Source organism: Gopherus flavomarginatus, chromosome 3 (assembly GCF_025201925.1).
Source record: "Gopherus flavomarginatus isolate rGopFla2 chromosome 3, rGopFla2.mat.asm, whole genome shotgun sequence".
In the NCBI taxonomy this organism is placed as follows: Eukaryota; Metazoa; Chordata; order Testudines; family Testudinidae; genus Gopherus; species Gopherus flavomarginatus.
The window spans coordinates 96,433,794-96,450,283 of NC_066619.1; the positions used below are offsets into that span (position 1 = coordinate 96,433,794).

At 42.0% G+C, this 16,490-nt stretch overlaps 1 protein-coding gene across 5 annotated transcripts in view; it reads left to right on the plus strand.

Moving 5' to 3' along the window:
- TJP2 (tight junction protein 2) overlaps positions 1–16,490 on the plus strand; it is a 93,824-nt gene that overhangs the window by 11,525 nt on the left and 65,809 nt on the right. The window contains exon 2 of one of the 5 annotated variants that reach the window (XM_050944146.1): positions 11,026–11,146. The gene's annotated coding sequence lies outside the window, so the exon portion shown is untranslated. Of the gene's footprint in view, positions 1–11,022; positions 11,170–16,490 lie in introns of those variants that run through there. The other 4 variants (XM_050944147.1, XM_050944145.1, XM_050944144.1 and 1 more) reach the window with 4 other exon arrangements.

Below are 16,490 nucleotides of genomic sequence, written 5' to 3' on the forward strand. Positions count from 1 at the left end.
GACAGACAGGGTAGGTGCTTCTATTCTGAAGTATCTGAAACACTATCAACTTTTGTGAATACATCTTTACTAGCCCTTGAGTTGATCTGAGAGAGAAATCACCAATACTCTATTAGTACTTTGGAAGATTATAAACCTCAGAGATTTAGCTCAGGATTAGTAAATTGGAGAGTGTATGTTATCAGGCAAGGCTTAGAACCATGATTGTCTCTGAATCGTTTTCATTAGTGCTTTATTCAAAGATCGTTTGAATTATGTAACTGACGTTTCAGGGGAATCTGGCAGGAGTTTATTTTAGTTTCTTCTCCCCTCCCTCACCCCGCACAAAAAAGTTATTTTTATTGCTCCAGTTTATAATGCACAGCACGTTTAGAAAGGCAGAAGCTTGGATCTCTGAGGAGAGGTGACTTCAGATGTTGCATCTGAACACTGATTGTAACTTAGCTTGGTGGCAGAATGAGGTACAAGAAATATATAACCATTCTAGAAGCTGCAGTTGGCATTACCCCCCTTAATAAGAGAGAACTGCTTCCTGAGGGCAGACATGCAAACCTTTGGCAACATCCAGGGTAAGTGATGAATAGTTGGTCAATGAGGAATTCGAAAGACAAACATTTACCTTAAAGCTGCACACAGACCTAGAAAGTTGTGTTATCTGCAGTGAGGAGGAATCATTTATACAAAAATAATCTCTTTTAAAAATACATACTGTTATGAAGTAAAAGATGCAGAATGTTGTTTCCTTAGGGAAATGTGTATGCTTTCCTTGACTGGTATGGCCATTTTCTGGTAATTTGGAAGTGTCCTCAGTAGTAACACTTAATACTCTATGCAAACTTCTGATTTAAGAACTGAATAGATAAGATAGAGCATACTCTCTACAATAGCAAATTAAATGGATATTTTGCAGCCTGATTATTCCTTAATTACTTTTCTCCCAAAATATTTAAAACACATTTCTTAATATCTATGTTGGAAATCTCACAGCTCCTGAAGATGGGAAAAAAAGGATTAATTTATTTAGGGAACTTCATTCAGTATTGCTTTGTCTACTGAATATCAAAGATCTCTTACATTTAAGGTAAATTAATTTCCAGGATTGAATTTATTTTTGTTAAAGGATTTTACTTCACTGTTCATTTAAGTTGCAATGAAAAAATATGATTAAAAATGGTTGACTATGTAAAGTCTTCGACTGAAAACCCTGGATACATCGATTTGGCACTGACCAATTAAATACTACATTTTAAAAGAGATGTGTATTACAAATAACACTTGTTAGAGATGAAAACAAGCTGAAAGCTTTTAAAAATCTAAGGTCTCCCTGTTCTTGGTATTTGTTTGCTTTTTGCATTTTACTCCATTTCAAGAATGTAAATGAACTAGATAGTTTCAGTTTAGTTTTGTAGTCTGTTTCTAGTCAGTTATTTTCATGTTCTCCTACATCAGGGTGCTGCAGTTTTTTTTGTTGGACACACTATAGGGGAATGTTAACTTAATTTATACATTTGAAAAAGAAGAAAAGGAAAAAATAAAAGAAAAAGCTTCTGTTAAAGACCAACTTATGGAAACATTCCTGTGGGTCTTAGATACTTTTAAAGTTTGCTGATACAAAACCTAAACCTGAAACCAGAATTGACAAGGCAGTCTCTTTTGGCTGTGTCTACACTGATTTCAGGACCTCATCTATACTAGAGGTCCCCAAGTTGGAGCTGCAGTGGTGGTATTGCAACAATGGGAAATTCTTATGAAATAGTTAACTGTGGACAAGGCCTTAAAATGGATACTTAGATACAAATTACTTATTGGAAGAGTTACCAAATGCAAATTTCACTCTATTTAGGAACAGTTCCACCCCATTATTAGTATTGTGCAAACTATAACTTTTACTCTGTTTCATGGCTGCACCTATATGCTAATCTGTTTGAGTTTTGCAGCCACTCCTTACTTGCTGATAAAGAGATTGTGTGGTTTCTCTGAATACTTTGTGGAGCTGTGTTGGAAAGCAATGGCACATTCTTTCTGCATTTCGCTGTCCTCTGAATGTGTGTGTTGCCCAGTGGAACAAACTTGGTTTTACACAAACGTTCGTTAATAGAAAACTAGGCTAATTTAAAAAAACACTTGTACAACTGATAATTTTTGCATCTTTGAAATTTGTCTCTATTATCAAACTTCAGCTAGTATCAAACTACAGGTGACAATGTATCATCAATCCACTTATTTGCTTTTCTTTCCAACAGCCTTGATCATACATCTTGGCTCTTCTGCTGAGATATTGAGGATGATGCATGTATTATATTTTAAGAGGTTTAGAATTTAAAGTGCATGTTCAGATAACAGAAGTGAGTTTACAACACTCATTGGTCTTTTTAATAAAAAGCAAAGAAGATCTTAATGAGGTTATAATGTACCTTAGAGTAAAAGGTCAAAAATAACTTATGCTAGAGGCAGGTGGGTTGTTCTGTTTCCAGTGGCATAAGTCTTCATGTTCTTAAGAACATCTGAATGGCCATATTGGGACAAACCAAAGGTCCATCTAGCCCAGTATCCTGTCTTCCAACAGTGGCCAATGCCAGGTGCCCAAGAGGGAATGAACAGAACAAGTAACCATCAAGGGATCCATCCCCTGTCGCCCGTTCCCAGCTTCTGGCAAACAGAGTCTAGGGATACCATCCTTGCCCATGCTGGCTAATAGCCATTGATGGACCTATTCTCCATGAATTTATCTAGTTGTTTTTTTGATTCCTGTTATAGTCTTGGCCTTCAGACCATCCTTTGGCAAGGAGTTCCACGGGTTGGCTGTGTGTTGTGTGAAAAAATACTTCCTTTTGTTTGTTTTAAATCTGCTGCCTATTAATTTAATTTGGTGACCCCTAGTTCTTGTTTTATGAGGAGTAAATAACACTTCCTTATTTACTTTCTCCACACCAGTCATGATTTATCCCCCCTTAGTCGTCTTTTTTCCAAGCTGAAAAGTCCCAGTCTTATTAATGTCTCCTCATATGGAAGCCATTCCATACCCCTAATCATTTTTGTTGCCCTTTTCTGAACCTTTCCCAATTCCAGTATCTCTTTTTTGAGATGGGGCGACCACATCTGCACGCAGTATTCAAGATATGGGCGTACCATGGATTTATATAGAGGCAATATGTATTTTCTGTCTTATTATCTGTCCCTTTCTTAATGATTCCCAACGTTCTCTTTTGACTGCTGCACACTGAGTGGATGTTTTAGGAGAACTATCCACAATGACTCTAATATCTCTTTCTTGAGTGGTAACAGCTAATTTAGACCCCATCATCTTATATGTATAGTTGGATTATGTTTTCCAATGTGCATTACTTTGTATTTATCAACATTGATAAATGTTTGCTCCAGTTATAGGTTAATATCTGTGTATAAACTCTTGAAATATTAACTGGTTGATCAGTAAACTTCTAATGATATGACTGGCGTACATAGGTAACTAAATCAAACCACAATTTAAAATCAATCAAATTGTTTGCAATTCCCCTCTTGTACATCATTTTCCAGGAACTAAGATTCAATGAACCAGCATCTCTCCATGCACCAGCTCTAATGAACATTTATCTAGTTGGGTTTTCTAATTTTTCCCACTCGATACTTCTCTTATTGACTTCTATAGTAAAAACCAACATTGGGATGTACTCTCAATTGCAGCACTACCACATGGTAGATGGAGAGTTACTGAGAATAAACAAAATGGAAGAATAAAGCTTAATTTTAAAGGAGAATAACTCATGCTATTTTGATCACACAGTTATTTTTATTTAAAGATCAAAGGCACCATCGAATTTATTTTCTTTACCATTTATCTTTGTCATTGTAGAACAATGATGAGATTTTTGTGGCAGTTGAGTATTTATAATTGTTGACTTCTCTATAAGGAGCCAAAATTATGGTCATGATGGTGTTTTAATTTTTAGCCCAATGTATAACTTTCCTGCTGCTTCCTGGAAAATCAATATTGTGTGTGTGCAGCCTGTAACAATAAAATTGATACTAATGTTCATAATGTGTCTTTCACTGCTCAAAAGACATGCCGCAGTGTCCTTTTGTCCTGCAGCTGCAAAATCATGCCATGACTAAAACAATCCTATCCCACGCCCTGGGAATGTTCTTGAGCTGGAAGAAACAGCAGGGGAAAAAGCACACACCATCAATCAGTTTTTACATCTTGAATTTCGGTTTGGAAAGTGCTTCTTTAAGAAGTAGAAACACGTCCAAATAGATTATTGTTGTCGTAGACCAGGGGTTGGCAACCTACGGCACGCGTGCCAATGGTGGCACACCAGCTGATTTTTAATGGCACGCCGAGGTTCCGGCCGCTGGCCCTGCTCAGCCCGCTGCTTGCCTGGGTGAAGGGAACCCCAGGCCGGTAGCGGGCTGAGTGGGAGCCAGCAGCCGGAACCCCAGATTGGCAGCGGGTTGAGCAGGGCCAGCCTGGGGTCCCGGCCGCCGGTCCCACTCAGCCTGCTGCTGGCCTGGATGGATGGAACCCCGGGCCGGCAGTCGGCTGAGTGGGGCCAGCAGTTGGAACCCCAGCTGGCAGGAGCTGGTGGACAGAACTGCAGACTGGCAGCGGGCTGAGCCGCTCAGCCTGCTGCTGCTCTGGGGTCCTGGCCGCCATCCCCGGTCAGCCTGCCGCTGCTCTGGGGTTCCGGCTGCCGGCCCCTAGAAGTGAAAATAAGGCGGAGCGTGCACGCTCGGAGCTGGCCGATGCTGAGGTGCTCCGCTGCGACTGGAGGCACGTCGTGTGGCACGCTCTCAGATGGGTTCATGCTGGCTGCTGGAACTCTCTGGCAGGCTGGCGCTGGTGGCCCCGTGCACCAGACTAAACAGCAGGCAGTCAGGCAAGTGAAAGGGGCCGGCAGGAGGTGAGGTGGAGGTTTCCGCATCCCAGCCTGTGCTGCTTCCCTTCTCTCGCCACTGTGGCTGGATACCAGGGCACTACAGGCATGTGCCATCCCTGCGGCATGCACAGCTGCGGCCCCTCGGGGGGAAGCGGAAGGGAGCAGCAGGCCAGGGAGTCTTCTGCCGCTGCTCCCCATTTGCCTGCTGATGCAGTGCCCCCGCACAGCTGGCCCACAGCTCCCTTGGCAGGAACAGCATGGGGCAGGGACCCATCCACCATCCAGGTAATCTGGCTGCAACTGGGACTGTCCAAGGCCAGCCCCAAGCCCCCGCCCCCCCAGGACTTCCCCTCCTACACACATCCCAACCCCCTGCCCTGAGCCCCTCGTACCACCCCACCCTGACTCCTACACCCCCCATGCTCCCAGCCCTGACTCCTGCATCATCCACATCTCCACCCCCTGCCCTGAGCCCCTCGTACCACCCAACCCTGACTCCTGCACCCCCCATGCTCCTAGCCCTGACTCCTGCATCATCCACATCCCCACCCCCTGCCCTGAGCCCCCCGCAACCTAACCCCCTGCCTTGAGTGCTCCCCCACACATCCCCAGCCCCTGAGCTCCTCCCCCCGAGGGGGATTGCAATATGACAATACCTGTGAGAAATTTAAGTTACTTTCACCCCTGCTGGAACCCCAGACCAGCAACGGACTGAGCGGAGCCAGCGGTGGGCTGAGCAGCTCATCCCACTGCAGATCTGGGGTTCCGGCTGCCAGCCCCGCTCAGCCCACTGCCAGCCTGGGGTACCGGCAGCCAGCCCAGGGCTCTGCTTCTGGCCTCGACCCAGCACTCTTCAGTCACCCCCTGTGGTAGCCCACATTGGAAAACTCAGCAAGGAAAAGTGAAGGCAAGGATCACACTAAACTGATAAGATCTGCATTTTAATTCTGTTTAAATGAAGCTTCTTAAATATTTAAAAAACCTTATTTACTTTAAATACAACAATAGTTTGTTTATATAATATAGATTTATAGAGAGAGACCTTCTAAAAATGTTAAAATGTATTACCGGCATGCGAAACCTTAAATTACAGTGAACTTGGCACACCACTTCTGAAAGGTTGCCTACCCTTGTCGTAGACTATTTAACTTCTTTAAAAATCTGCTATCTTGACATAGCTCTGCTCAAACAGAGTGGGGTGAAAAATTTGAAAGATAAATAAAATATGGTTTAGAAATTTTTTAAGTAATAAGGAATTGAAGAATTTCTTCTTTTGATTATTTCACCATCTGTTTCTTGCGGCTATCTTGTTAACCAGCGGTGGCTGTGGATTATTAAGCAGAAGGATGTATAAATGATGAGTCCATGTACAGGTGGGTCCACCTCCGCCAAATGACTGTAGGACCATATCTTTCGGCTGAGATTGAGCATATTCCTTGCATAAGATGTTTTGGAAAGGAAGGCTGGCCTTATTGTCAAAGCATAGGACAGGACTTAGAGAACCTGGGTTGCGTTTTCAGTTCCGCTACAGGCTTCCTATGTGACCTTGGCAAGTCACATCATCAGTACGTGCTGCCTCAGGATGGAATGATAATGCTTCCTTTTTTCCTGTCTGTCTATCTTGCTTGCTTAGATTGTAAGATGTTTAGACCAGAGACGGTCTCTTGTGTTCATACAGCACTTAGCACAATGAGGCTGCGAACTTGGTTAGACACTACCATAGCAAATAATAGTAATGCTGAAGATTCCCTTTGGCAGGCAACATTTCCGCTTTACTGCCAGGGACAGTTCAAGCAGCCAAGCTACCTTAGAAGAAATTGCTTTGATTCCTTTTTCTTCTGGACGTCACTGTTCCAGGCCTTATGATCACCCTTCTGTGATGCTAACAGGCCAGGTGCCAGCTCATTCCAAGGTCCCTTTGTCTCCACTGAACACTGACAAATACACAGCTGGAACCAGTCTGGCTCACCTGTGTGTTAATAATGTTACAATAGGCATTAGAATTATAAGGATGTGTTTAGACGTTATGGAATGCTTGTGAGTTACTGCCTGCATTAATCTCACTTATAATATCGGTATCCATATTGTAAGGTAACATTTGAGTGTTTCTGTTGTAAGCCTCTGTAACTGTGTAAATCACCAGACTAGTGTGAAACACTGGTCTCCAACAGAATGTTTTATGTCCTGCCCATCAAGAAATACTAGATGGACTAGTGTGGAATGTTAGAGGACTAAAGACTTTGTTGGTTACTCTTTCCCCCCAACCCATCCATTAACATGAGTGATTCATAGACTCTAGGACTGGAAGGGACCTCGAGAGGTCATCGAGTCCAGTCCCCTGCCCTCATGGCAGGACCAAATACTGTCTAGACCATCCCTAAGAGACATTTATCTAACCTACTCTTAAATATCTCCAGAGATAGAGATTCCACAACTTCCCTAGGCAATCTATTCCAGTGTTTAACTACCCTGACAGTTAGGAACTTTTTCCTAATGTCCAACCTAAATCTCCCTTGCTGCAGTTTAAGCCCATTGCTTCTTGTTCTATCATTGGAGGCTAAGGTGAACAAGTTTTCTCCCTCCTCCTGATGACACCCTTTTAGATATCTGAAAACTGCTATCATGTCCCGTCTGTCTTCTCTTTTCCAAACTAAACAAACCCAATTCCTTCAGCCTTCCTTCATAGGTCATGTTCTCAAGACCTTTAATCATTCTTGTTGCTCTTCTCTGGACCCTCTCCAGTTTCTCCACATCTTTCTTGAAATGGGGTGCCCAGAACTGGACCCAATACTCCAGTTGAGGCCGAACCAGTGCAGAGTAAAGCGGAAGAATGACTTCTCGTGTCTTGTTTACAACACACCTGTTAATGCATCCCAGAATCACGTTTGCTTTTTTTGCAACAGTATCATACTGTTGACTCATATTAAGCTTGTGGTCCACTATGACCCCTAGATCTCTTTCTGCCATACTCCTTCCTAGACAGTCTCTTCCCATTCTGTATGTGTGAAACTGATTGTTCCTTCCTAAGTGGAGCACTTTGCATTTATCTTTATTGAACTTCATCCTGTTTACCTCAGACCATTTCTCCAATTTGTTCAGATTATTTTGAATTTTGACCCTGTCCTCCAAAGCAGTTGCAATCCCTCCCAGTTTGGTATCGTCCGCAAACTTAATAAGCGTACTTTCTATGCCAACATCTAAATCGTTGATGAAGATATTGAACAGAGCCGGTCCCAAAACAGACCCCTGCGGAACCCCACTTGTTATACCTTTCCAGCAGGACTGGGAGCCATTAATAACTACTCTCTGAGTACGGTTATCCAGCCAGTTATGCACCCACCTTATAGTAGCCCCATCTAAATTGTACTTTCCTAGTTTATCTATAAGAATATCATGCGAGACCGTATCAAATGCCTTACTAAAGTCTAGGTATATCACATCCACCGCTTCTCCCTTATCCACAAGGCTCGTTATCCTATCAAAGAACGCTATCAGATTAGTTTGACACGATTTGTTCTTTACAAATCCATGCTGGCTATTCCCTATCACCTTACCACCTTCCAAGTGTTTGCAGATGATTTCTTTAATTACTTGCTCTATTATCTTCCCTGGCACAGAAGTTAAACTAACTGGTCTGTAGTTTCCTGGGTTGTTCTTATTTCCCTTTTTGTAGATGGGCACTATATCTGCCCTTTTCCAGTCTTCTGGAATTTCCCCCGTCTCCCATGATTTGCCAAAGATAATAGCTAGAGGCTCAGATACCTCCTCTATTAACTCCTTGAGTATTCTAGGATGCATTTCATCAGGCCCTGGTGACTTGCAGGCATCTAACTTTTCTAAGTGATTTTTTACTTGCTCTTTTTTTATTTTATCTTCTAAACCTACCCTCTTCCCGTAAGCATTCACTATATTGGACATTCCTTCAGACTTCTCAGTGAAGACCGAAACAAAGAAGTCATTAATTATCTCTGCCATTTCCAAGTCTCCCGTTACTGTTTCCTCCTCCTCACTGAGCAGTGGGCCTACCTTTTCCTTGGTCTTCCTCTTGCTTCTAATGTATTGATAAAAAGTCTTCTTGTTTCCCTTTATTCCCATAGCTAGTTTGAGCTCATTTTGTGCCTTTGCCTTTCTAATCTTGCCTCTGCATTCCTGTGTTATTTGCCTATATTCATCCTTTGTAATCTGACCTAGTTTCCATTTTTTATATGACGCCTTTTTATTTTGTAGGTCATGCAAGATCTCGTGGTTAAGCCAAGGTGGTCTTTTGCCACATTTTCTATCTTTCCTAACCATCAGAATAGCTTGCTTTTGGGCCCTTAATAGCGTCCCTTTGAAAAACTGCCAACTCTCCTCAGTTGTTTTTCCCCTCAGTCTTGATTCCCATGGGACCTTACCTATCAGCTCTCTGAGCTTACCAAAATCCGCCTTCCTGAAATCCATTGTCTCTATTTTGCTGTACTCCCTTCTACCTTTCCTTAGAATTGCAAACTCTCTATGATTTCATGATCACTTTCACCCAAGCTTCCTTCTACTTTCAAATTCTCAACGAGTTCCTCCCTTTTTGTTAAAATCAAGTCTAGAACAGCTTCCCCCCTAGTAGCTTTTTCAACTTTCTGAAATAAAAAGTTGTCTGCAATGCAGTCCAGGAACTTATTGGATAGTCTGTGCCTCGCAGTGTTATTTTCCCAACATATATCTGGATAGTTGAAGTCCCCCATCACCACTAAATCTTGGGCTTTGGATGATTTTGTTAGTTGTTTGAAAAAAGCCTCATCCACCTCTTCCACCTGATTAGGTGGCCTGTAGTAGACTCCCAGCACGACATCACCCGTGTTTTTTACCCCTTTTAGCCTAACGCAGAGAGACTCAACACTTCCATGTCCTATGTCCATCTCCACCTCAGTCCAAGTGGTGTACATTTTTAATATATAAGGCAACACCTCCTCCCTTTTTCCCCCGTCTATCCTTCCTGAGCAAACTATACCCATCCACACCAACATTCCAGTCATGTGTATTATCCCACCAAGTTTCAGTAATGCCAACAATGTCATAGTTGTATTTATTTATTAGCACTTCCAGTTCTTCCTGCTTATTACCCATACTTCTTGCATTTGTATATAGGCATCTAAGATACTGGTTTGATCTTGGCTCCCAGCTTTGCCCTGATCCTCCTTTCTCTCTGCCATGATAGCCCAGGGTCCCTCCTGTTTCTGACCCATCTCCCAGGCCTTGTTCCCCACTTACCTGTAGGGTTTGCTCACCTGTCCCCGTTGAACCTAGGTGCAAGAGATTTCCTCACATCCACTGAGTCTGCAGCTCAAAGCAGAAGGGGGAAAGGGAATAAAAACTCCTAATAGGGAACCATATCTTCATGTGGTTTGGACCCTGGGGCGTGTAAGCAAAAGCTCTCCAGTGCTTAGACAGGGTTAGCCCTAAAGGACCTATAGTGCTTGTTTATTATTGAAGTTTCTATGACTTTTTGAGTCTTAAGATTGGAACTAACTTGTGGTTATCTATGTTTACCGGCTTTAACCATGTAAATAACTGTCATTTCCTTTTCGTATATAATAAATCTTTAGATAGTTTATTACAGGATTGGCTACAAGTGTTGTCTTTCGTGTGAGATCTAAAGTGCAGTTGGCATGGGGTAAATTACTACACCTCTACCCTGATATAACGCGACCCAATATAACAGGAATTTGGATATAACGCGGTAAAGCAGTGCTCCGGGGGGTGTGGGGGGCTGCACGTTCCAGTGGATCAAAGCAAGTCTGATATAACGCGGTTTCACCTATAACGCGGTAAGATTTCTTGGCTCCCGAGGACAGCGTTATATCGAGGTAGAGGTGTAGTAATTTGGGACTGAAGTAACCAGAATATTGCTATGATACAAAGGTAGGCTCACCTGAGTGGCAAGATGGGTTCTTGTACCCAAGGGGACTGTCTGTGACTCCATTTTAAGGCTGTTATAATGCCTGAGGAGTTTACACTTGATATTTGGTTGGTGAAATCTAAGTATAGGGCTAACGACCATTTGGGCTTCTTAACAGTCTGCCCTGCTGGTGGTGCTCATGCCTTGAGCCAGTGCAGGACAGCATGACACATTCGTTGTGATTATGCTTGACTTAAATGCAATTTTATTTTTCAGGAAACAGAATACTACCCTGCCATCCCCTTGCGAGTGGGACTGGGTGCACAGCTATACCTCAAGCCCAAAACACTTGACCAGGAATAGACAGAGTGTGTCGAAAAGCAGCATTCCTCACCAGGTACTAGTTAACAGATTCATAAGGTCAGTTAGGAAAAAGTCATCAGCCTGAAATCTGTAAAATGTTATGTCTAATGCTTTATGATAGCTGACAAATTATCATTATTTCCTTCAGCTGTGGTTTTAAATTGATTTATAAGGCTGTACTCTTCAGGTGGTTATGCAGTGATTGGATGTAATTCTGTTGGAATTCCCTTATAACTTAGGAGCAATATATACGTGCATATTGTAAAGTTTGGTAGTGCATAACATAGGCTCTTTGAAGTAGAGACCTTGTCTGCAAAACATCAAGTATATTGGTGACAAGTAAATAACAATGCACTGGGTTGGATTAGTTCATCTGTTAGATGATATTTTGGGAGCTAAGTACTTGTTTAGTTTCATTTGTTAATGTCTTCAACCAACATAAATATTTGGTATGGGTGTGTGTGGAGAAAATCAATTACCTTAAACTAAGCACACAGGGCAAAATGATTGTCAATTACTCAGTTACTGAGTCATGGATAGCATAGAATACCCAGAGAGACCACAGTGTTGTGCTGCATAGTACATCATTAAGGTAAATGTATCTTTTAGGCATCTTAGAAAATATTGCATTTGAAACCTTGTTTCAGGTGCTTTTGATGAGAACATCAAATATATGCTCAGCTTGGTTTCATGTGGAATAAACAGAAGGTAACTTTAAAGGAGCATGGGGTCATCATATTCTACTACATAAGTGTGATACAAATTAATTTTGGCCTTGAGACTCCTAAAATGTTGCTCAGGTTCTGTGGTGATGGGTGTCTGTTACTTGTGATAAACGGGCTGGAAGAACTTGTTGGATAGTGTATCTGAGACACTAGCATCTTTGATTAATCTAGTTTAATAATCTAGAAGCAAGAATAGATGGTGCTAAGTGAGAGTCTCTGCCTGAGCACTACAAATAGGAAAATGGGGTTTGAGATCCTTTTCGGGCAGGACTTTTCTTACAAAAAACATATTTGCTTTGCCTACACTGGGGAAACTGACATAAGGATTACCACCAGTTCTAAGAATGGTTCAGCTGAACTGTTATTAGAACTGGTGGGACTTTTGTTTTGTCAGTGTGCCCAGTATGGATGTGGCTATTGAGAACCTGGAAACTTGTGCTGCCTTCAAATCTTGAGTTTTAACTGAACAAGTAAAGGACTTTGATCCAGTTGTGTTGAGCTATCTCTGCCTCCTGCTCTCTGAAGGGGTGGAGTTAGGAACAAAAACTTTTTGCTGAAGAGGGTGGAGTTAGGAACAAAAACCTCTGATCTCTTGGGCATTTAGCCATATGAATTTAGAACCTAAGTTTTGTTAAAACAGCTTATGGCGTCAAAGGAAGAAGCACACTAACAGTGGAGAGGTAATGGTCAGGAATGTCATCCTTGCACTTTCCAACAGATGTGTTGAGAGCATAATCCTGAAAACACCTGTGGGAAGGAAAGGCATTGTGCACTGCACATCCGGAACAAGAGCCTGTTCTGTTTTAACCTGCACCCACCTACCCAGACAGGCAAAAAAGCAGACTGCTTTCTGCTGTAAAGTTCTGTCTACATTATGGAGTTTAGCCTACTGAAAATCCCCTACTGCTGCCATCAGTTCAGCTGAACAGGTGGGAGTCCACTGTAGAAAAGGCTTCAGTGACCAGACCCATTTTTCGGCTGGCACACTTGTGAGAATGCATCCAGCTACCAAAGCCTGATGTACGTTTGGGTTCCCAGCAGTTCAGATGAACTGGTGATTGTAGGGGAAGGGTGGTTTATGTTTAATTCCCTAGTGAGGATGTAGACAAAGTCAGCAGTCTGGGGATGAAAAGGCTGAAACAACACACTCACTACTGCAGAGAAGACAGTTTTATGCTGGGAAGAGGTATTAACTCCAAGAGGAGGGCAGGTAATATTTCCTCACCACTGTGTTTTGGGGGGGTTAGGTGCAACTCTAATTTTCACACTGCGCTTTGGAGAGGATAACAACAGGGATGTGCTGAATCAGCAGGGATGATGTGATGAGACACAGCAGATAAAGGGGGAGAGAGTGAGTTGTGAAGATGGATTTATGCTATCAGGGAAGGACTTGGTTAAAGAGCTGCTGAAGCCTGTTGGAACTTATTTTTTTCCTTAACTGATGTTTTTTTACAAGCAACGCTTTTTTTTATTGTATGTCATATACTTTCTGTATTTCTCTCACTTGCCCTTGATAAATGTGGTAATCTCCATGAAAGTAGGATCTTTCTTTCCCCATGGTGTCTGCTTGTTCTGTTTGTGACTTAAACATTGATTATAGTGGAAAAGATTTTTAATATTAGTGGAACTTGACTTCATCAACTCCCCATTGCCATTTCTGTCACTTGAACTATTAAGAGACAAAGATCCTAATGTCACACAGATGTGATTAATAATCAAGAACTGTGGAAGAGAAATGAAGAGTACAGGAGACGCATAATGGAAACAAAATAGTTTTTAAACAGAATGTTTTCATGTCATATTTTAAAATATTCCAGGGGAGTTTTGCCTGTGAAATGAGTACTGGATAGGTCCTCTTTTTAATGAGGTTCTGCGGAGAGAAGCACATATAATAATTGTGGCTTTAAAATTGCTCCTTTTTTTCTTCAGAATTTGTATTAGTACAGTGCATTTAATATTAATATTATTAATAATATAATAATAATAATACCAGGCTCTTAGCTTAATCACTAGATATCAAAGCATTCTACAAAAGAGGTCAGTATCATTAATCCCGTTTTAAGATGGGGAAACTGAGGCAAAGAATGGCCATTTAGAAGGCCAATGGCAGAGTCAGGAATAGATTCCAAGTCTCAGTACCAGTTCAGTGCTCTATCCAGTAGACCAGGAGTAGTCAATTTTTTTTTTTTTTTGGTCAAGGTCCAGAATCCAGAGAAAATAACTAAAAAATAATAATAATGATAATAAGTAAATAAAAAGATTTTGGGGTCTGTTCAAAAGCATCTGGCGGTCGGCATTTGGCCCACGGTCTGCCTTTTGTATGGTAGACTGTACTGCCTCTCCCATTTGCTATGGTTCAGGATGCTGTTGTATGTTTTTCAACATTATACAATACAAAAATCTATTCAGAGTAAACAGTTGCTTGGCACTGTACTTCTCTGTGCATTTCATCTCTATGTTTGTAGAGATACAGTTCTTCATGAGCACACAAAACAAGATGTTTTTGCATTGTATTTTAGCATAAGAAAATTCTGGGTCCACTGCTAAAAATCTTATGCAAACGAAGTGGCCAAAGATTTCTAAACTAGCACTATAAATAAATTGATAGGTTTGGTATCTTGCTCTTTTAAGTTTAATGTTGCTCTTAATGTAGTGATCCCTCTGCAGTGGGTTTTTAATCTAGTATGTCACAGTGGCTGAAATAATTTTTCACTTTGTGAACTGTAATCAAGTGCCAGTCATAACAATTCATATTAAAGTTTAGCACACTTTCTCACTCTAAGCTTACATTAATCTAAACTGCTTCAAAATTTTCAGTTCCATTTGTGTTGCATCTCTACACTGAAAGAGAATAACCTGCTTTTCCCAGCAGAGTTGAAAATGTATAGCTATTTGGTGGTGGTTCTTTTGTAGTCATAGAAGCCAGACTAGGGGTAGCCACAAGTGCCCTATGTAGTTCTACAGTGGCTGCTATCTCAGCGTTAAAGCTGAGTGCATCCTCAGTATGCTGTGTCTTGTAGTTTGTGTTGCACCTGTTTGGCATTCCTGCACTAGCTAATCCCTTAAGTAGTGCTGAGGGCTCATTCCACTGTATGTCCTCCACTCTCCAAGTCACTATAACAGATATTAATAAATCTATCACTTTCAATCATTAAGCCTAGACAAACTATGTTATGTGTAATTTGGAAGGCTGTTTGCCTTCAACCTGTAAAAGCTATGATGTGGGGGAGGGGAGCATCACAGCATGGTGGTATTAAAAAATAATTGATAGCACCTTTCATCAAAGGATCTTAAATAATTTTACTGTGGTATGTGTTAACACCATTTTATGGATAGGGGAAACTGAGAGACACAACTGACGTGCCCAAGATTGTATAGAATCTGTGGAAAAGCTGGGAATAGAACCTAGATTTTCTGGGCTAAGATTTTTAACAAAGGAATGTGTGCTCTGGTTAATTTGCATTTAAGCAGTAAACAGAGTCATCAAGCGGGAAGGAAGTACAAAGGAAGTTGAAAAAACAAGCAGGGAATATCCTTCCACATAGACTCTTTGGCTCCTGGTTCTCAGCTGGAAATGTTTTTTAGGAGAGGGACTAAAACTGTAAAGAGGAGGGACAAACACCCCTAGGCATTCTTCTCACTCTCTGCCTGTCACATTCACTGCACCTAAAGAGACAAACAGGGAGAAGTAATTGGACTCTGGTAGAGAAATCCTGACCTAGAGAGTTTGGTCAGTAATCTGCTGGCGCATGGGATGAGAAAGTCTGCATTACAACAGAGGCCTGGTCTACACTACGCATTTAAACCGATTTTAGCAGCATTGAACCGATTTAACGCTGCACCTATCCACACAAAGAGGCCCTTTATATTGATATAAAGGGCTCTTTAAACCAGTTTCTGTACTCCTCCCCAACGAGAGGAGTAGTGCTGAAATCGGTATTACCATATCGGATTAGGATTAGTGTGGACGCAAATCGATGGTATTGGCCTCTGGGTGGTATCACACAGCGCACCATTGTGACCACTCTGGACAGCAATCCAAACTCGGATGCACTGGCCAGGTAAACAGGAAAAGCCCCACGAACTTTTGAATTTCATTTCCTGTTTGCCCAGCGTGGCGCTCTGATCAGCACAGGTGGCAATGCAGTCCCAAATCCAAAAAGAGCGCCAGCATGGGCCGTACGGGAGATACTGGATCTGATCACTGTATATGGAGACAAATCTGTTCTATCACAGCTCCGTTACAGAAGACGAAATGAGAAAGCATTTGAAAAAATCTCCAGGCTATGATATACAGAGGCCACAGCACAATACTGTGCGACAAGCGTAATGGAAAGCCAAAGAATCAAATGGACACTCATGGAGGGAGGGAGGGGGTACTATCCCACAGTCCTCTCAGTCTCCGAAAAGCATTTGCATTCTTGGCTGAGTTCCCAATGCCTGTAGGGTCAAACACATTGTCCGGGGTGGTTCAGGGTATATCTCGTCAATTTACCCCCCTCCCCTCCTCTCCCCGAAAGAAAAGGGAAAACAATAGTGTTTTGACTTTTTTATATGTCACCCTATGTCTACTGCATGCTGCTGGTAGACGTGGTGCTGCGGCAATGAATAGCAGCATCCTCTCCTCTCCCCTCCCCGGTGGTAGACGGTACA